Source organism: Schistocerca nitens, chromosome 2 (assembly GCF_023898315.1).
Source record: "Schistocerca nitens isolate TAMUIC-IGC-003100 chromosome 2, iqSchNite1.1, whole genome shotgun sequence".
NCBI classification, from domain to species: domain Eukaryota; kingdom Metazoa; phylum Arthropoda; class Insecta; order Orthoptera; family Acrididae; genus Schistocerca; species Schistocerca nitens.
This window is the reverse complement of record NC_064615.1, coordinates 233,510,347-233,532,257: the sequence shown is the minus strand read 5'-3', so window position 1 is coordinate 233,532,257 and position 21,911 is coordinate 233,510,347.

Sequence of the window (21,911 nt, the reverse complement as noted above, 5' to 3'; positions counted from 1 at the left end):
AAGCCGACTGCCTGAAGTTCAGCACCAGCGAGGTTTACGCAGCAGCAGCAGCAGCGGCAACGTTTCAGGGAGCCACCAGGCAGCCAACCAGAACCGAGAGGTCGTTAGCATGGTAATGCGACAATTAGGCGGCTCCAGTCCTCTGACGCCGGCGGCGATTACCGCAGGGTCGCGCCCGCGGCGACCGCCCTCGGCCAGATACCATCAAACGACTGCGCCGGCCGCCCAACTCTGCCGACACCACGGCGGCCAACGTGGATTCCGGAAAAAAGACACACATCTACGGAACCTGATTCAGGCTCTTCACACGTGACATTCTAACAGTCATGGCTGCAAAGGCAAGAGGCGGCATTCGCTATTTCTAGCAGCGATGGCTGCTAAAGAAAATACACTCTAAGGAAAAGAAGAGACGCACCACGAAGGAATTATTCTAATGGGAAGAAATTCTGTATATGTGATATACATGTACAGACAAACAAAATGTTACAATTTAAGACAAATTGGATGATTATTCAACAGAAAGATCTTCACAAATTGAGCAAGTCAATAACGCGCTGGTCCACCTCTGGCCCTCATGCAAGCTCTTGTTCGGCTTTGCATTCATTGATAGAGTTGTTGGATGTCCTCCTGACGAATATCGTGCCAAACGCGTTAGCTCGTCAAAATTTCGAGCTGGCTGCCCTGCCCATAATGCTCTAAACATTAGCCAATGGGGCAATAGCCGACGATTTCGGTGGCAAGATAGGGTTCGGTAAGCACAAAGAGGAACAGCAGGAACTATCACCGTGTGCGACCGGGCATTGTCTTGCTGAAATGTAAGCCCAGGACGGCTTGAAAGGCAACAAAACGGGGCGCACAATGTAATCGACGTAGCGTTGTGCTCTCAGGGTTCCGCGGACGACAACCAAAGAAGTCTTTCTTTCTTTCACTTTTTGCCTTTGTCCCGCAATTGTCGCAGGGTCGGCAAGGTTACAACGGATTTGGCATGGTTAATTTAAAGGGGTGGCCGAATGCCCTTCCTGCCGCCACCTCGTATCCCCTGGGATGGAATCAGTGTATCCCAGCTGTCTGCGTCGTGTAAATCATGAAATAGTGCGAACGTGTTGCAAATGTCTGCGAGTGGTGTAACTGAAGCGGGTCGTGCGGACCAGCCCGGTATTCACCTAGTGGGATGTGGAAAACCACCTAAAAACCACATCTAGGCTGGCCAGCACACTGGCCATCGTCGCTCCTGCTATGAAACTGAATGGCACTCCAGACCAACATTCCTGGTTGTCTGGCCATATGGCGGGTGACGGTCAGGTTGGTATCACACCGCTGTTTGGGGCGTCTCTAGACAGGTATTCGCTGGTCAATGGCGGCTCAGTTCAAGGCGGGAGGACAAAACACTGAAGGCAAAGCACTGACAATTCTACTACTGTCAGTGAGATTCGAGGGCGAATGTACCCGACATCACTGTAAAAGAGCTTGTCGGTGTAAAGAGGCAACGGGCCCCGTGAGCTCAGCCCCCTTTTCGTAGGGCTTAGTCCTTGTGATCACTCAAACACAAGTTGTATGTCGAATGGATAATAATGATGAATCCGGTGTTCTGCGTGCCTCTCAGACGATTTCTCGATCCTCGCGTTCTGTCGTCTCCCTGGGTCGACCGTTTCCTTCTTGGCATTATGTTCGGCCGTGGTTCTCCCGTTAATGCCAACACCGTCGAATAGTACTAGCACCGCTCCTATTCAAATCAAGAGCAATTCGCCGATTACTCCAACCGGCTTCTTTGAGCCAAACTATCTGTCCCTTCTCATATTTTGACATCTCCGTATATTCTCCACGCGCCTGCCTGCAAGGTATAGTTACTCTCCAAGTGAGTACACGGAATGTAATTCGTGAAAGACTTTATGCCCTGGTATCGACATGTCCCCTGTTTATCACACTTGCCAGCTGAGCGCTGAATTTGTACTGCAGCGTCACACGTTCATCCATCGGCCGCCAAAGTTCACAATTTTGCATTTTCTGGCGATACCTGTATGAGTATCAGTTAATGACAAGTTTGCATAACTCCTTTCTGGGGCGTCTTTTTTTTCTGGAGTGTACGTTAATGTCGAATGTTCAGCCATATTTGCGACGAAATAAAAAATTTCGCACTCGCTTGAAAGAAATATTTTGTCCTATATGGAGAGTAGTGCTGTTGATGCCAATTTCATTAAACGCTTCTGGGTCTACTGCAACGTCGTCATAGCAAAATGGTTAGTTGGTTTAAAGGGGGTGGGGGTGGGAGGAAGGGACCTACTGCAAGTTCATCGGTCCCTAATTGCAAAATGATTTAGACATCTGTAGCGTGCGAAAAATTGCAACTGACTCTAAATAATGAAAAGTGTGACATAATCCACATGAGAAACAAAAGGAATCAGTTAAATTTCGGTTAGATGATAAAACACACACATCTGACGGCTGACGATTGAGCTAAATACGTAGGCATAATTGTTACGAACATCATCAATTCCAACGCTAATGTAGATAATTTTACTGGCGGAACATACTGAAGACGGAACAAATCCATTAAACAGACTGCCTGCACTTCGCTTACAAGTACTCTGATAGAGTATTGTTGTGCAATATGGTTTCTTACCAAGTGAGATTGACGGAAGGCATCGAAAAAGTTCAAAGAAGGGTTGTTCCTTTTGACCTACAGCGAAACAGGAGAAAGAATGTCACGGATACGATACGTGAGTTAGGGTGCCAATCACTAAAACAAACGCGTGTTTCGATGTGGCGAAATCTTTTCACGAAATTTCAGTCTCCAGCTTTGTCGTCCAAAAGCAAAAATATTTCCTTGACACCCACCCACACAGAAAGACAACGTAACATCGTAACAAAATGATAGAAATTAAATCTGGCACGGAGGTTTTTCCCCCGCGCTTCTCGAGAGTGTAACGGTAGAGAAGTAGCTTAAAGGTCGTTCATGAACTTCCGTCACGCACGTCAGTGTTAATTGCAGTTAGTTATGTTGATGTAGATGAAAGAAACCGATTTTTCAGGCGGGTTGCAGGTGTCATCCCGAGAGCGTAGGCTCTTGTTCTCTGGTGGTGGGTGTAGCAATGCACGATGGGCCATAATTCAGTTGTCAAAAATGTGCTTGGTGGAATAATCCTGAACAAACGAAAATATTAGTTTAGTATCAGTACACGAGAGGCAATACTAACCTTACGACTTATCTTAGAAGAAAGATTAAGAAAAGGCAAACCTACATTTCTAGCATTTGTAGACTTAGAGAAAGCTTTTGACAACGTTAACTGGAATACTCTCTTTCAAATTCTGAAGGTGGCAGGGGCAAAATACAGGGAGCGAAAGGCTATTTACAATTTGTACAGAAACCAGATGGCAGTTATAAGAGTCGAGGGGCATGAAAGGGAAGCAGCGGTTGGGAAGGGAGTAAAACAGGGTTGTAGCCTCTCCCTGATATTATTCAATCTGTATATTGAGCAAGCAGTAAAAGAAACAAAAGAAAAATTTGGAGTAGGTATTAAAATCCATGGAGAAGAAATAAAAACTTTGAGGTACGCTGATGACATTATAATTGTGTCAGACACAGCAAAGAACTTGGAAGAGCAGTTGAACGGAATGGACAGTGTCTTGAAAGGAGGATATAAGATGAATATCAACAAAAGCAAAACGAGGATAATGGAATGTAGTCAAATCAAATCAGGTGATGCTGAGGGGATTAGATTAGGAAATGAGACACTTAAAGTAGTAAAGGAGTTTTGCTATTTAGGGAGTAAGATAACTGATGATGGTCGAAGTAGAGAGGATATAAAATGTAGACTGGCAATGGCAAGGAAATCGTTTCTGAAGAAGAGAAATTTGTTAACATCGAGTATAGATTTAAGTGTCAGGAAGTCGTTTCTAAAAATATTTGTATGGAGTGTAGCCATGTATGGAAGTGAAACATGGACGATAACCAGTTTGGACAAGAAGAGAATAGAAGCTTTCGAAATGTGGTGCTACAGAAGAATGCTGAAGATAAGGTGGGTAGATCACGTAACTAATGAGGAGGTATTGAATAGGATTGGGGAGAAGAGAAGTTTGTGGCACAACTTGACTAGAAGAAGGGATCGGTTGGTAGGACATGTTTTAAGGCATCAAGGGATCACAAATTTAGCATTGGAGGGCAGCGTGGAGGGTAAAAATCGTAGAGGGAGACCAAGAGATCAATACACTAAGCAGATTCAGAAGGATGTAGGTTGCAGTAGGTACTGGGAGATGAAGAAGCTTGCACAGGATAGAGTAACATGGAGAGCTGCATCAAACCAGTCTCACGACTGAAGACCACAACAACAACAACAACATCAGTACAGTGCTACATGAGTTCATTGGAACTTCCAAAGATGCTGGAAGTGGTTCCCATGCAAACATTGCGTATTTACACGGATATGCAAATTTTGTCGCTAATCTTCCACAACTGTACGTTTTCAAATTCTGATTGGATTAGTTCCTTCAAATGCTCGTGATCGTGGAGGCAGTTCAATAGTCTGTCAGTTCATTTATCAAAGTTTTCCGTTAGAAACTCTCTCACAATAGCTTCATAATCCAGGGTTCTCCAACTTGTTGCCATATCAACTTTTCCTTAACCGACTGTACATGTTCTATTTTCAAGTTCTAACATCGCTTCTTAATGCATATATAATTTACAGAACTGAAACTGCCGCTGAAAAAAATGAGTCCCTATGAGCCCATCGCTGAAAATCCATGCCCAAACACTCACACTAAGAGTGATTAACTCGGTCGCTATCGCCAGATGGGGATTAGAATCCCACTAGACTCAGCTGTGTCTGTTCACTCTGCCGTTCACCTTAAAAATCGCTTCTTTGCTCCAAAGAATGCTTTTGCAAAACTTGGAATCGGCTTCTTGTCGGTTTGTGCACAACTCGGAGAATTTCATACATCTGTCCGGGTTATCTTCATTTAAGCCCTGACGTAAAATAAGCCAATGTGGTTCCAATTTCAGCTTTATCTGAATCCTTCGTAGGCTTGTTCCTACTATTCCGTATTCTTTGGACGCTTTTCCCTGCAACTGAGGCGGTGACTGCACAGAACATTGCGCGACAACATTAAAATTCTCTTCTATATAGTAACAGACGTTGTTCTACCTCAATAGGAAAACTCCGCTACCAACTCATTCTCTTCAAGTCTTAAATTTAATTTGCAAATACCTTGTCGAAATGGAGGTCGGATATTTGGAAAACCTTCATCAAATAGACCACAAACATCACTGACATTACGTTCACGTTTCCATCAGGTTTGCAAAACAAAGGGGCGCTGTTCTGTAGCTAACTTCCTATTCATTGTCTCCCTGATAACACTCTAACAACATAAACCCAAAATACTAGTGTCAGCTGACTATGCACTAATGAAGTTCGCAGCCTACTACCAATACACTACGTTCAAATGGTTCAAATGGCTCTAAGCACTATGGGACTTAACATCTGACTTCATCAGTCCCCTAGACTTAAAACTACTTAAACCTAACTAACCGAAGGACATCCCACACATCCGTGCCCGAGGCAGGACTCGAACCTGCGACCGTAGCAGCCGCGTGGTTCCGGAGTGAAGCGCCTAGAACCGCTCGGCCACAGAGGCCGGCCAATACGCTAGGCAAAACAAAGTCTAAAGCTTGATAGTCACTATTGACTTATGGTCCACCCGGCACATTGCGATTTGCTGATGTTATCAGATAACAGAAATTATCTTTCCAAATTTTTATCGACTCTAAAATACTACTGGTCGCTCATAGAACAGTGGGAGGGGCCAAGTGATATACGAGGGCTGTTCGAAAAGCAAGGCCCGATCGCGCGCGATATGGAAACCGCTGTGAAAATCCGACGAAGCTTTGCACAGATGTGTTGGGCAGTGTCTCTAGTATGCACATCGATCGCGTCACGTCGCTTTTTCACTTCTGAGAGCACAATGAGCACGTAAATATGCCTAGAAAATAGTGTCTCCCGCCAAATATGAGATTTCACATACCATGCAGCCCACGTAAGATAACTATGAAGACGCTCCTGCACCGTTTTCGATGTGAAATCTTCGATCACCGACAATACAGCCCGTAAGTGGCTCTCCGCAGTTCTGGCACGTTTCTTGGTAGAGGAGGTTTAAACACTGAATCTTTCACATAACCCCACAGAAAGAAATCGCATGGGGTTAAGTCGGGAGAGCGTGGAGGCCATGACATGAATTGCTGATCATGATCTCCACCACGACCGATCCATCGGTTTTCCAATCTCCTGTTTAAGAAATGCCGAACATCATGATGGAAGTGCGGTGGAGCACCATCCTGTTGAAAGATGAAGTCGGCGCTGTCGGTCTCCAGTTGTAGCATGTGCCAATTTTCCAGCATGTCCAGATACACGTGTCCTGTAACGTTTTTTTCGCAGAAGAAAAAGGGGCCGTAAACTTTAAACCGTGAGATTGCACAAAACAGGTTAACTTTTGGTGAATTGCGAATTTGCTGCACGAATGCGTGAGGATTATCTACCGCCCAGATTCGCACATTGTGTCTGTTCACTTCACCATTAAGAAAAAATGTTGCTTCATCAGTGATAAGTTTCGCACTGAACGCATCCTCTTCCATGAGCTGTTGCAACCGCGCCGAAAATTCAAAGCGTTTGACTTTGTCATCGGGTGTCAGGGCTTGTAGCAATTGTAAACGGTAAGGCGTCTGCTTTAGCCTTTTCCGTAAGATTTTCCAAACCGTCGGCTGTGGTACGTTTAGCTCCCTGCTTGCTTTATTCGTCGACTTCCGCGGGCTACGCGTGAAACTTGCCCGCACGCGTTCAACCGTTTCTTCGCTCACTGCAGGCCGACCCGTCAATTTCCCCTTACAGAGGCATCCAGAAGATTTAAACTGCGCATACCATGGCCGAATGGAGTTAGCAGTTTGTGGATCTTTGTTGAACTTCATCCTGAAGTGTCGTTGCACTGTTATGACTGACTGATGTGACTGCATTTCAAGCACGACATACGCTTTCTCGGCTCCTGTCGCCATTTTGTCTCACTGCGCTCTCGAGCGCTCTGGCGGCAGAAACCTGCAGTGCGGCTTCAGCCGAACAAAACTTTATGAGTTTTTCTACGTATCTGTAGTGTGTCGTGACCATATGTCAATGAATGGAGCTACAGTGAATTTATGAAATCGCTTCAATCATTTGTAATAGCCCTATATATATATATTTTTTTTTTTACTCTAACTTCGCCCCGTGAGCCTAGGTGAAAGAAAGTAGACCCTACTAAACAATCACCAACAATGACGGCCCAAACATCAACAAATAGCCTTTGTTGACTACTGGCGGTGCACAACGTAATCAGACGTCACCAAGCGTGCATACTCCCCATGATTCTAACATTCTGTTCTTGCATGTTTCTTGTGTGTTGAGAAATTGAGTTGTAACATGGAAATAAAGCGTTTCAAGATCCATGTTCATATAACATTATTTCTTCGTCTACGTGGGAGGAAAGTGCCCTGCAATTTGTTATTTGTTCCGTACATTTTTGTTACGCCCTTATAAGCGATTCAGAGACGAATGGCGAATTGTTCTAGCGACAATAAGGGACGCAAATAGGGAAATCCAAAACGTAACAATCCCGTCTCCGGCCATCCTGATTTAGGTTTTCCGTGATTTCCCTAAATCGCTTCAGGCAAATGCCGGGATGGTTCCCTTGAAAGGGCACGGCCGCTTTCCTTTCCCATCCTTCCCTCACCCGAGCTTGCGCTTCGTCTCTAATGACCTCGTTGTCGACGGGACGTTAAACACTAATCTCCTCCTCCTCCTCCCAAAACGTAAGCGAGCTCGACAATGGGCAGATTGTTGTGGCCAGGCGGCTGGGAACGAACATCTCAAAAATGACAAGAGTCAATCGGCTTTTCCCGTGCCACTGTCCTGAGCGACTATGGAAAGCGCTTCAAGGTCCAGCATGAGAAAACGAGAAAAATACCAAAATATGAAGAAATTTGTATACATTTTTAAATCATTGTATTTGACACAGCCTTTAAAAATACTCTGGTGAACGTCGGTAGTCAGACCAGTTAAAGAAACTGTTTAACAACAAACCCGACGTGATCCTGCCGACGTCAAGAAACAGCAACGGCCGTATGAATGAGGTATCCGTCTACATGCAGTCGCCTTCCCAATAACCCCTAGACACAATGAACTGTATCAACTGTCAAATCATTTCCAATTCGAAATGTTGAATTAATTTTATAAGTTCTAAAGATGATAATAAAAGTTCATTACTCAAAAAAAGAATGCAGGCCCGAGTTGTAAAGTAGGGCAGGCAGCGATCAGCTTCAGGTATGACGACGGAGTACGATACTGGTGCAGGCACAAGCGTAACTGAGCACACCATTCAGTGCTGCACACTTTTAACGTTATGATCTGCAGCAGGTGAACCCCTACGTGCTCCAATGTTCATACAACGAAATCTCAACTATTACTTCAATGGGCATGAAATCGTTGAGATCGGTGCGTGGATCAGTGGAAGTTTATCGCTTGGTCACATGAAATACGTTTGTGATTATACCAGGTCGACAGTCATGTCCAGATGCGCGAACGGACATACACCTAGGCTCCCGTGCTGTGGTGGCAATCAAAGGCACCGTGACGTATGTGAACTACCTAAATATGATTGCTTTCCACTTGTATCCTTTCGGTCTTGATGTCTTCCTCGGTGGTAATGGCATCTTTTAGCAATACAATGGCCTGTGTCACAGGGCCAACGAAGAGCTGTGCGTTGCGTCTCTGGCGCGTTTAGTCGACGCAAGAGGGTTACAGAGATACTCAACAGTCCCCTAGTGGCAGATGCTACAAGAGAGGCGTTGTGCGTCACGGAGTGATTTACTGTTGAAACTTTGAGAGGGGACATTCCGGGAAAAGTCGAACAACATATTACTTCCCCTCACATTAATCTCACGAGGTGACGACAACGAAGAAATTCGATAAATTAGAGCTAATACTCGTACATAATGTAAGCTTCCTTTGAAAACTGAAACTCGTTTGATTTGTTTTTGAACTCGTACTGGCATTGTAACTCGTTTGATTTGCTTTTGAACTCGTACTGACTTGGTTGTAATTTCGTTGTTCAACTTTCGGTGACTGTGCATTTCCAACTGCGAGAGAAACCAAATACATCTGCTTGCTAGCATACAACATGAGTTTTATGATCTTTCTAAAAAATGTACAAACTGACTAAATCCTGAACATTACTATCAAACTGTTTAATTAAACAAAGTGATCCCTGTGCGTTAAAGATCTGCCTAATAACGCTGTTCATGAAATGGTTTCTGTACGTTAATAATTTTCGTAGCAAATTGATCCTGAAATGTAATTGCTTGGAAACGCGGTGCTTGCTCTCTGTGCGCCAGTTGCAAATTTCTAACTACAGTTGCTGATAGCTTAGTGCAATGCTCCGGGCAACAAGTAAACTGTTTTACACATCATTGAGTGAGGCACTCCTTTAAATAAAAATGACTTGGTTCCAGGATGTGAACAGTGCTTTTATGTGAAATATTTCTTTAACAGACTGTTTTTAAACTATCTGATATATTATTAATCTCTGAAATTCACGTTACAACACTCATTAACATTGACATAGCGCAACATTGATATCAAACTCTTACTCTAAAAATGTTAGACAAATATTCAACCACAAATCATTTTACTTAAACACAGATACACTTAACTTTACTTCTACACAGCAACGAGTCCTCTGTCTCAATGCTTCTCTCTGTAGAACACCCCGCGCTCCTCGCTGCCAAGCAGCGATTACAAAAAGAAGCACTTCTTCCAGCGACACAGCTACTCGGACCAAAGACAGTGCGCGAATAACACGCGATTCAAAATTGTCGCTTAGCGTTCCAGAAATACAAATAACAAACTCCCAATAGACTCGTTTCAGTAGGTTTAACGGTAATCATTCTCCCCACGCAGCATGCCCAACGGAGCAGTGAAGAGGATCAGTTAATGGTACCAGAAGTACACACTTTCAGGTGGCTGTCGGAGTGTTGATGTAGATGCAACACATCTGGGAGATTATCTGACAAACGCACCTAGATGTCTTAGCCACCAAATTCATCTGATCTGAACCCGACTGAACTCATCCGAGAGACTATCTGACACCAGCTCCACAGCCACAAAATAACCGGACGTAATATGTGTTACCTGTGCATAGACATCCGGTGCCACGTGTCTTCGTAAACCTACAAAGGACTTAAATCCACGCCACAGGCACTCGCATTGCATTCCAAATGTGGACCAACACGCTCCCAATTCAATTGATTGTAATGTTTTGCCTCTCGAGTTTACATGGGAGACCCTTCATGGATTATACGGTTTGCTGCTAACTGGTAGCCCCGCACTGCGAATAGGCGACAAGCTTGCGCGGGCGGTGTTTCCGTACTGTCGGCCATAGTGAACTGATACCAGTTCTGCATGTGCTGTCTCTCCAGTCCAAACATCAGTGGTCATGCTGCTATTCAGAAACCACATTTGCATCCCATGCTGCCTCAGTCGACCATATCGCTCGTCTTTTACTCTGCGGGTGCCAAAAGGTCTTCCGGTTTCCCATATGTTGATGGCACAGCACTAACAATAACTGTCGTACCTGGCTCCAGTGTTGAGTTTTTGTGTCATCTTTAGTGGACCATGGGAGCATCGACTGCATGCTTTTTCCAGTGAAACACACTGCATACTCGTTCGCTGACGACTTTGACATAGGGAGGGAGAGGGGTGGGGGGTGGGGGAAGACACCTCTTGTCTTTCATATCCTCTTTCTTCAGCCTAGTTGAGTAATCAGCCTTCTGACTGGTTTGATGCGGACCGTCGCGAATTCCTCTCCTGCGCCATCCATTTCAGAGCAGCACTTTCATCCTAACATCCTCAGTTATTTGCTGTATGTATTCTAATTTATGTCCACGGCTACGATTTTTATCCTCTACGGTTCCCTCTAGTACCATGAGGGTTATTCCCTGAAGCCTTAACGTATGTCCCATCACCCTGTCCCCTCTTCTTGCTTGTATTTTCCTTACGTTCCTTTTTTTTTCCACCGATTCTGCACACGATCTCATCATTTCTTATCTTGTCAGTCCACATTCTGCTGTAGAACCACATCTCAAAGCTTCGATTTTCGTCTGTTCCTGTTTTCCCACGGTTCATGATTTACTACCATATAATGCTGTGCTCCAAACGTACATTCTCAGAAATTTCTTCGTCAAATTAAGACTAACTTTTGATACGAGAAGATTTATCTTGTCTAGAAGTTCCCTCTTTATCTCTGCTAGTCTGCTTTTCATGTGCTCCTTGGTTCGTCCTTCATGGGTTATTTTGCTTTCACTCCCAAGATACCAGAATTCCTTAACTTCATCTGCTTCGTGACCAAAACTTCTAATGTTAAGTTTATCCCTACTCTTATTTCAATTACTTCTCATTTCTATTGTCTTTATCCGGTTTACTCTCAATCCATTTTCTGTACTCATTAGACTGTTTATAACCCTACCTTTATAGATAACATTCCATCAGAATTTCTAAAATCATTGGGGGAAGTGGCAACAAAACGACTATTCACGTTGGTGTGTAGAATATATGAGTCTGGCGACATACCATCTGACTTTCGGAAAAGCATCAGCCACACAATTCCGAAGACGGCAAGAATTGACAAGTGCGAGAATTATCGCACAATCAGCTTAACAGCTCATGCATCGAAGCTGCTTACAAGAATAATATACAGAAGAATGGAAAAGAAAATTGAGAATGCTCTAGGTGACGATCAGTTTGGCTTTAGGTAAAGGAAAGGGACGAGAGAGGCAATTCTGACGATACGGCTAGTAATGGAAGCAAGGCTAAAGAAAAATCAAGACACTTTCATAGGATTTGTCGACCTGGAAAAAGCGTTCGACAATATAAAATGATGCAAGCTGTTCGAGATTCTGAAAAAAGTAGGGATAAGCTATAGGGAGAGACGGGTCATATACAATACGTACAACAACCAAGAGGGAATAATAAGAGTGGACGATCAAGAACGAAGTGCTCGTATTAAGAAGGGTGTAAGACAAGGCTGTAGCCTTTCGCCCCTACTCTTCAATCTGTACATCGAGGAAGCAATGATGGAAATAAAAGAAAGGTTCAGGAGTGGAATTAAAATACAAGGTGAAAGGATATCAATGACAGGATTCGCTGATGACATTGCTATCCTGTGAAAGTGAAGAAGAATTAAATGATCTGCTGAACGGAATGAACAGTCTAATGAGTACACAGTATGGTTTGAGAGTAAATCGGAGAAAGACGAAGGTAATGAGAAGTAGTAGAAATGAGAACAGCGAGAAACTTAACATCAGGATTGATGGTCACCAAGTCAATGAAGTTAAGGAATTCTGCTACCTAGGCAGTAAAATAACCAATGACGGACGGAGCAAGGAGGACATCAAAAGCAGACCCGCTATGGCAAAAAAGGCATTTATGGCCAAGAGAAGTCTACTAATATGAAATACCGGCCTTAATTTGAGGAAGAAATTTCTGAGGATGTACGTCTGGAGTACAGCATTGTATGGTAGTTAAACATGGACTGTGGGAAAACCGGAACAGAAGAGAATCGAAGCATTTGAGATGTGGTGCTATAGACGAATGTTGAAAATTAGGTGGACTGATAAGGTAAGGAATGATGAGGTTCTACGCAGAATCGGAGAGGAAAGGAATATGTGGAAAACACTGATAAGGAGAAGGGACAGGATGATAGGACATCTGCTAAGACATGAGGGAATGACTTCCATGGTACTAGAGGGAGCTGTAGAGGGCAAAAACTGTAGAGGGAAACAGAGATTGGAATACGTGAAACAAATAATTGAGGACGTAGGTTGCAAGTGCTACTCTGAGATGAAGAGGTTATCACAGGAAAGGAATTCGTGGCGGGCCGCATCAAACCAGTCAGTAGACTGATGACCAGAAAAAAAAAACCCTACTGCTCCACTTGTTATACCGGCATGCAGTTTACCTAGTGACGACAAGGTTTATTTCTGTCACAAGGCAGCCACGTATACGGTAGTAAATTTGCCAAATATGGCCTAGACTTGCAGTTGATGTTACCCTCTGAGAGGAGTTGTAGAAGTTTGAGCGAGTTTACCTAACGGAAAATTGGTATCGAACCTTTATTTCGTAAGAATAGCTGTAGGTAGTTAACAGAAAGAAAATAATTTCATAAAATACTGTTCTGTGAAGTGCAATGAACACACCCAAACGGACAAATTACACAGTGGTTAGCAGCAGTTGTCTGTCACTTTAGTAGATAAGCAGTCACAAGATTTACAAATGAGCTCTTCCTCTTGTTTACTTTAATCATTACTTTTGCCTTTAACTAATATAGTCTAAACTTGCTCTTCACAACCCACACAAAACCAGATAGCACATGATAATAGTCAAGTACAATTAATACACACATTTACTGTACAAAAGCAATAATTGCTTCTCAGTAATCACTTCAAGATTCATTAGCTAGAGACCTACTAATTTGATTTATCCTTTTTGTTATGATGGAATAGAAATATGGTCCCACAAACTATCCCCTTCATTGTAGCAACAAAACTATACACACTTCCAAAATTATGTAGCATTAAGGTAGAATTGGGTTACTCTTTCATCTGTGATTATTAAGTTTGTAATAATTTAACACTCTTTACCCTGACAGTAACCTCTACAAATCAGAGATAATCTCCAGTAAAATTTTACTTCAAACAACCTCAAGACAAAGTGTTGTGATACCTCTTGTGAAGCGAGTAGTTTTGAAAACAACTTTAAAGCAACAAACATTAGAACTCTTTTGTTTTCTAAGTAATACTCTTTCCTAAACTGATATTCAAGATCATTTTCTAGTTAAGTTTCGAAATACTCAAACATAAATAGTCTCTTTTATATGTATGAAAAAAAAAACCAAGTAAATTTTACCTTGCACATTAAGAGTACTGGCACAACTTTGCCACATATCATTAAAATGCACTGTAAAACTGTTAATGCATCTTATGCAAAGGACACTCTAGGATTCCATCACTTAAAGGAGAGGATCCTACTTGGATAAGTGCATAGAGTGGACACACTGTTCAAACACATTTTGAATATAGGATTATATTTTCACAGAACCAAACGCAACATTACTGGTTCATACAGTAATACAGTTCTGATCTTTCGTATGTGTGACGAAGTGGTTCCACAATCGTTGTGGCGAGCATGTGGCGGCTAGGTGATCTTTCCATTGGCAGTAACTATCTCTGTTTACCTCTTCTTGGTGTTGTTAATATCATTTTTAGAGCTTTTCCCAAATTTCACAGCCGCATATTAAATCCGAGGCCATTCCATTCCAATTACAATACTATAAGCTTCACTCGGCACCTGCACTGTTTACTCGTCAGTTACTTGCTACCGACCAACTACTCTGCTCTCTCACTTGCCGCCCAGACTGAGCGCCACATTCACCTTTTCCTAGCACGCCAACTCACTTCCGATGCAGAGGGGAATTACTTTGGGTTTCTCTTTATACAATACAAAATACCTATGTATGAACTAGCTATTATATAGTTGTCAGCAAACGTATTTTAAAAAATCTCATTATTTAAACGTATTAAGAAGTCAACACAAATATACGTAATTAAATACCACTTCCCTCCAAATAATACAAAGAACTTAACTTGCAAAGAGTAAACATGTCGTCCTACCTTTGCACTTCTCTTCTCAAAGAAATTACATAGTAAAGAAAATACAGTTGACATTATACAGAATTAATCAGTACAAATTTTTAACAATATTGATTGTAGTGTTTGTTACATGTCCATTCCATTGAACAGGTCCTGTAATCTTCTTCATCTTCGCTGAGGATAGCAATGTCATAAGAGCATCTTACTGATAATCTTTAACCCTCAATTTTAATCCCATCTTGAACCTTTCTTTCATTTCTATTATTGCTTCTTCGATGTAGAGACTGGACATTACGGGCGAAAGAATTTTTCTCTCTCGCCTTTTTTTTTTACTGTTGTATTCGTTGGCTTGTAATGTACTGAGTAACTCTCTTTGGTCACCTTTGATGTTCCTACTACAAACTGCAACTAAAGTATTGGTCTCGGGTATTTCCAGGCCAGCTGATGGTGTGTGATGTAGTTATCGCTTGACGTGGCTTGATTTCCGGCAGTCCTTTTCGTAGCATACCTAAGCGAAACACGAAAGAAGTCCCACATGTACCACTCGAAGATGTTGTGCAGTCATTCCTGTCAAAGATGGTCGGCGAGACTGTAGGATTACCCGATAAAAATTGTTGTAATTGTAGTATACAGGGTGAAGAAAATTCGCGCACTCGGACTCAGCAGCGCAATTCCTCATATGCTGGCAATTCAAAAACGTCTGTCACAAAATTTCGTCCTGCGCATATTTCGGGCAGTAAACCGACGTTAATGATTGGCAATCTGGCAACACTGTCATCACATACGCGGTAGCTACCTCTGTCATGATATAATAGTTGTGCTGTGCAGTTGGTGCAGTGGATAGCGTTTTGGGTTAGCATGCTGGAAGTCGCAGAATCGATTCTCGGTCGTAGATTATTTATTTTTATTTGCCAAAAGTAGTCTGCGTGGTACGGTGTCTTAATCGTCATACAGCGATTACATAGGGTTCTCTACAAAAAACATTTGCAGTTACGCATTACGAACACAGAAATGGAAATACTATCGCTTTCATTGGACAGCTTTTAAAGTAACCTTTTGCATGTCGTGGACGCGAATTGTTTCGCATCCTGCATCTGCTAGATTCTAAACCTGTTTACTGTGTACCCTCTACCAATTGCCCCATTGATTAATAATAATTATTATTCTTGCCATGTTCAAGTCCATTACAATCCGTTAGGGCCTTACATCACCAGTAAGGCTAGCAAACGTTCTTTGCTAATTTTGATGTGAACATTGTGGGGGGGGGGGGGGGGGGACACAGAAAACAGGTTTGGAATCTAGTAGATGCAGTGGCGCGAAACAATTCGCGTTCACGACGTGCAAAAGGCTTCTGTAAAAGATGATCAATGAAAACGATTGTACGAGGGCAGTTCAATAAGTAATGCAACACATTTTTTTTCTCGGCCAATTTTGGTTGAAAAAACCGGAAATTTATTGTGGAATATTTTCAAACATTCCCGCTTCGTCTCGTATAGTTTCATTGACTTCCGACAGGTGGCAGCGCTGTACGGAGCTGTTAAAATGGCGTCTGTAACGGATGTGCGTTGCAAACAACGGGCAGTGATCGAGTTTCTTTTGGCGGAAAACCAGGGCATCTCAGATATTCATAGGCGCTTGCAGAATGTCTACGGTGATTTGGCAGTGGGCAAAAGCACGGTGAGTCGTTGGGCAAAGCGTGTGTTATCATCGCCGCAAGGTCAAGCAAGACTGTCTGATCTCCCGCGTGCACAGCTGTGACTCCTGCAATGGCGGAGCGTGCGAACACACTCGTTCGAGATGATCGACGGATCACCAACAAACAACTCAGTGCTCAACTTGACATCTCTGTTGGTAGTGCTGTCACAATTGTTCACCAGTTGGGATATTCAAAGGTTTGTTCCCGCTGGGTCCCTCGTTGTCTAACCGAACACCATAAAGAGCAAAGGAGAACCATCTGTGCGGAATTGCTTGCTCGTCATATGGCTGAGGGTGACAATTTCTTGTCAAAGATTGTTACAGGCGATGAAACATGGGTTCATCACTTCGAACCTGAAACAAAACGGCGCCACACCCACTCCCCTACCAAGAAAAAATTTAAAGCCATACCCTCAGCCGGTGAAGTCATGGTTACAGTCTTCTGGGACGCTGAAGGGGTTATTCTGTTCGATGTCCTTCCCCATGGTCAAACGATCAACTCTGAAGTGTATTGTGCTACTCTTCAGAAATTGAAGAAACGACTTCAGCGTGTTCGTAGGCACAAAAATCAGAACGAACTTCTCCTTCGTGACAACGCAAGACCTCACACAAGTCTTCGCACCCGAGAGGAGCTCACAAAACTTCAGTGGACTGTTCTTCCTCATGCACCCTACAGCCCCGATCTCGCACCGTCGGATTTCCATATGTTTGGCCCAATGAAGGACGCAATCCGTGGGACGCACTACGCGGATGATGAAGAAGTTATTGATGCAGTACGACGTTGGCTCCGACATCGACCAGTGGAATGGTACCGTGCAGGCATACAGGCCCTCATTTCAAGGTGGCGTAAGGCCGTAGCATTGAATGGAGATTACGTTGAAAAATAGTGTTGTGTAGCTAAAAGATTGGGGAATAACCTGGCGTATTTCAATGCTGAATAAAACAACCCCTGTTTCAGAAAAAAAATGTGTTGCATTACTTATTGAACTGCCCTCGTGTTTCAATTTCTGCGACGTCAGCTAGAACCCGCTGTACATCAGGCCTACATCTACATCTACATTTATACTCCGCAAGCCACGCTACGGTGTGTGACGGAGGGGACTTTATGTACCACTGTCATTACCTTCCTTTCCCGTTCCAGTCGAGTATGGTTCGCGGGAAGAACGACTGCCGGAAAGCCTCCGTGCACGCTCGAATCTCTCTAATTTTACACTCGTGATCTCCTCGGGAGGTATAAGTAGGGGGAAGCAATATATTCGATACCTCATGCAGAAACGAACCCTCTCGAAACCTGAACAGCAAGCTACACCGTGAAGCAGAACGCCTCTCTTGCAGAGTCTGCCACTTGAGTTTGCTAAACATCTCCGTAACGCTATCACGGTTACCAAATAAACCTGTGACGAAACGCGTCACTCTTCTTTGGATCTTCTCTACCTCCTCTTTCAACCCGACCTGGTACGGATCCCGCACTGATGAGCAATACTCAAGTATAGGTCGAACGAGTGTTTTGTAAGCCACCTCCTTTGTTGGTGGACTACATTTTCTACGGACTCTCCCAATGAATCTCAACCTGGCACCCGCCTTACCAACAATTAATTTTATATGATCATTCCACTTCAAACCGCTCCGTACGCTTACTCCCAGATATTTTACAGAAGTAATTGGTACCAATGTTTGTACCGCTATCATATAATCATACAATAAAGGATCCTTCTTTCTATGTATTCGCAATACATTACATTTGTCTATGTTAAGTGTCAGTTGCCACTCTCTGCACCAAGTGGCTATCCGCTGTAGATCTTCCTGCATTATGCTGCAATTTTCTAATGCTGCAACTTCTCTGTATACTACAGCATCATCCGCGAAAAGCCGCATGGAACTTCCGACACTATCTACTAGGTCATTTATATATATTGTGAAAAGCAATGGTCCCATAACACTCCCCTGTGGCACGCCAGAGGTTACTTTAACGTCTGTAGACGTCTCTCCATTGAGAACAACATGCTGTGTTCTGTTTGCTAAAAACTCTTCAATCCAGCCACACAGCTGGTCTGATATTCCGTAGGATCTTACTTTGTTTATCAGGCGACAGTGCGGAGCTGTATCGAACGCCTTCTGGAAGTCAAGGAAAATGGCATCTACCTGGGGGCCCTTATTTGATATTTTCTGGGTCTCATGAACAAATAAAGCGAGGTGGGTCTCACATGATCGCTGTTTCCGGAATCCATGTTGATTCCTACAGAGTAGATTCTGCGTTTCCAGAAATGACACGATACACGAGGAAGAAACATGTTCTAAAATTCTACAACATATCGATGTCAGAGATATAGGCCTATAGTTTTGCGCATTTGCTCGACGACCCTTCTTGAAAACTGGAACAATCTGTGCTCTTTTCCAATCATTTGGAACCTTCCGTTCCTCTAAAGACTTGTGATACACGTATCATCCTCTGTTTCAATGCCATCATCATCCCAGAGTGTCTGGATATGCTGTTTCGATGCACATACTGATTTAAAGTAAGACCAGAACTTCCTAGGATTTTCTGTCAAGTCGGTACATAGAATTTTACTTTAGAATTCACTGAACGCTTCACGCATAGCCCTCCTTACGCTAACTTTGACATCGTTTAGCTTCTGTTTGTCTGAGAGGTTTTGGCTGCGTTTAAATTTGCATTGAAGCTCTCTTTGCTTTCGCAGTAGTTTCCTAACTTTGTTGTTGAACCACGGTGGGTTTTTCCCGTCCCTCACAGTTTTACTCGGCACGTACCTGTCTAAAACGCATTTTACGATTGCCTTGAACTTTTTCCATAAACACTCAACATTGTCAGTGTCGGAAGAGAAATTTTCGTTTTGATCTGTTAGGTAGTCTGAAATCTGCCTCCTATTAATCTTACTAAACAGATAAACCTTCCTCCCTTTTTTAACATTCCTATTTACTTCCATATTCAGGGATGCTGCAACGGCCTTATGATCACTGATTCCCTGTTCTGCACTTACAGAGTCGAAAAATTCGATCTTAGCGACGGCGAAGAGGAGCTGCTCGCTGGGGAGGGACGCCAAATGCATTCAAATGAACGTCTGTGTACTCGTGTGACCCATAACCTTTGTATATCTTGCTCAGTCTCAGGAGGTGTTCACTAACTGCCTATGTGTCAGTGTGTATTGTATCATGTTTGACGTAAGTCATAATCGTCGAACAGTGTGGTTAAGTGAACTTACCGAATAAAAAATTAATCACCCCAGTGCGCATGCACAATGAGTCGTTAACCCTTTACAGATGGCGCAACGGTGGAATCACATACTCAACTACACTCGCACTGCCTCCAAGCGAGCATCAGGCAGTAGCGATCAGTGAGACATCTATATTTCAAGCGGCCATTGTATGTCAACATCGGTAAATGTAAGGACGTTTCAGAGTGCCAAAAAGGAACTACAGTTTTTGGCCGTGTCCATGGCAATACGGTGTATGAAGTTGTTGGATCTGTCCATTTTTCGTTGTGGACTGTTCAACGTATCTACAAGCGGTGGTGTAACACACATGGCCACGAAACACGCCGTCAGAATTATGGTTGGAAAAAGATCCTGACTGAAAGAGGCTGGAGACGCGTTTCACGTCTTGTCAATCAAAATGGTTTCCAAACCCGACAGGAATTGGTGCAAGCGTGAATGAAGGTCCATCTCAACCCGTCGGCTAGAGAACATTGGGACAGGAGCTGCGTACAATCAACATTTGGAGTCGATCATCCCGCAAGGGGCCATTGCTCACGCGGGTTCATGAAGACGACAACAGCAAAGTTCATGGGGTTGGAAGCATACGTTTCTCCTTTTCTCAACACACCCTCACCCTATTACATCTCGGGTGGCCTGAAAAATCAACTGACTTGAACCCCATAGAGAATCTTTGGAACACGTCGGAACAGCTTGTAAAACGCCGACATTAGTTTCCCCGCAATTTGGTGGAAATGCGCGATCAAATCCTCAGTGAGTGGCTTAACCTGGAGGCGACATACCTGCATAACGTTGTGGACTCACTTCCATGCAGTTATCAAGCCCAGGGGCGGGATTACACGACATTAAGTGATGCTTGTAATGATTTCTCTAGAGGGACTAATTTTTTGTCCGGTGACCCTAATACACAGTAGTGCTTTTGATAATACATCGATATATAGATATTATTTCCAAGGAATATCAAAATACACTGAACGGCAAAGAAACTAGTACGGACATGCGTATTCAAATACAGAGATATGTGAACAGGCAGAATAGGGCGCTGCGTCCGGCAGTGCCTACATAAGACGCAGTTGTTAGATTGGTTTCTGCTGCTACAATGGAAGGTTATCAAGTTTGAACGTGGTGTTACAGTCGGTGCTCGAGCGATAGGACACAGCGTCTCCGAGGTAGCGATGAACTGGGGATTTCCCCGTACGACCATTTCGCTAGTGTACCGTGAATGTCAGGAATCCGACATCGCTGAGACCGGAAAGAGATCCTGCATGAACGGGACCAACGACAACTGAAGAGAATCGTTCAACGTGACAGAAGTGCAACCCTTTCGAAAATTGTTGCAGATTTCAATGCTAGGCCATCGAAATGGTCAGCGTGCGAACCATTCAACGAAATATCATCGATTGGGCTTTCGAAGCCGAAGGCCCACTCTTGTACCCTCGATGACCTCACGACACAAAGCTTTACGCCCCGCCTGGGCCCGTCAACACCGACAGTGGACTGTTGACGACTGGAAACGTGTTACCTGGTGCGACGAGTCTCGTTTTAAATTGTATCGAGCGGATGGACGTGTACGAGTCTGGAGACAACCTCATGAATCCATAGACCCTGCTTGTCAGCAGCGGACTGTTCAAGCTGGTGGAGGCTCTGTAATGGTGTGGGGCGTGTGCAGTTGGAGTGATATGGGACACCTGATACGTCTAGATAAGACTCTGACAGGCGACACGTACGCAAGAATCCTGTCTGATCATCTGCATCCATTCATGCCCATCGTGCATTCCGACGGACTCGGGCAATTCCAGCAGGACAATGCGACACCCCACACGTCCAGAATTGCTACAGAGTGGCTCCAGGAACACTCTTCTGAGCTTTAACACTTCCGCTGGCCACCAAACTCCTTAGACATGATCGTTATCGAGCATATCTGTTATGCGTTGCAACGTGCTATTCAGAAGAGACCTCCACCCCCTCATACTTTTACGCATTTATGGACAGCCATGTAGGATTCATTGTGTCAGGTCCCTCCATCACTACTTCAGACATCAGTCGAGTCCGTGCCACGTCGTGTTCAGGCTCTTCTGCGTGCTTGCAGGGGACCCTACGCGATATTAGGCAGCTGTACAAGATTCATTGGCTCTACAGTGTAAATCAGTGATATTTTTGCCCCGATACGTCGTTATATCGATATCAAAACGTCAATACCGAGTGCCGTAATATTTATTTTATGTTATTTTTATCACAATTTTTGGAAAATATGAGAAGTAGTTCCTTTGAAA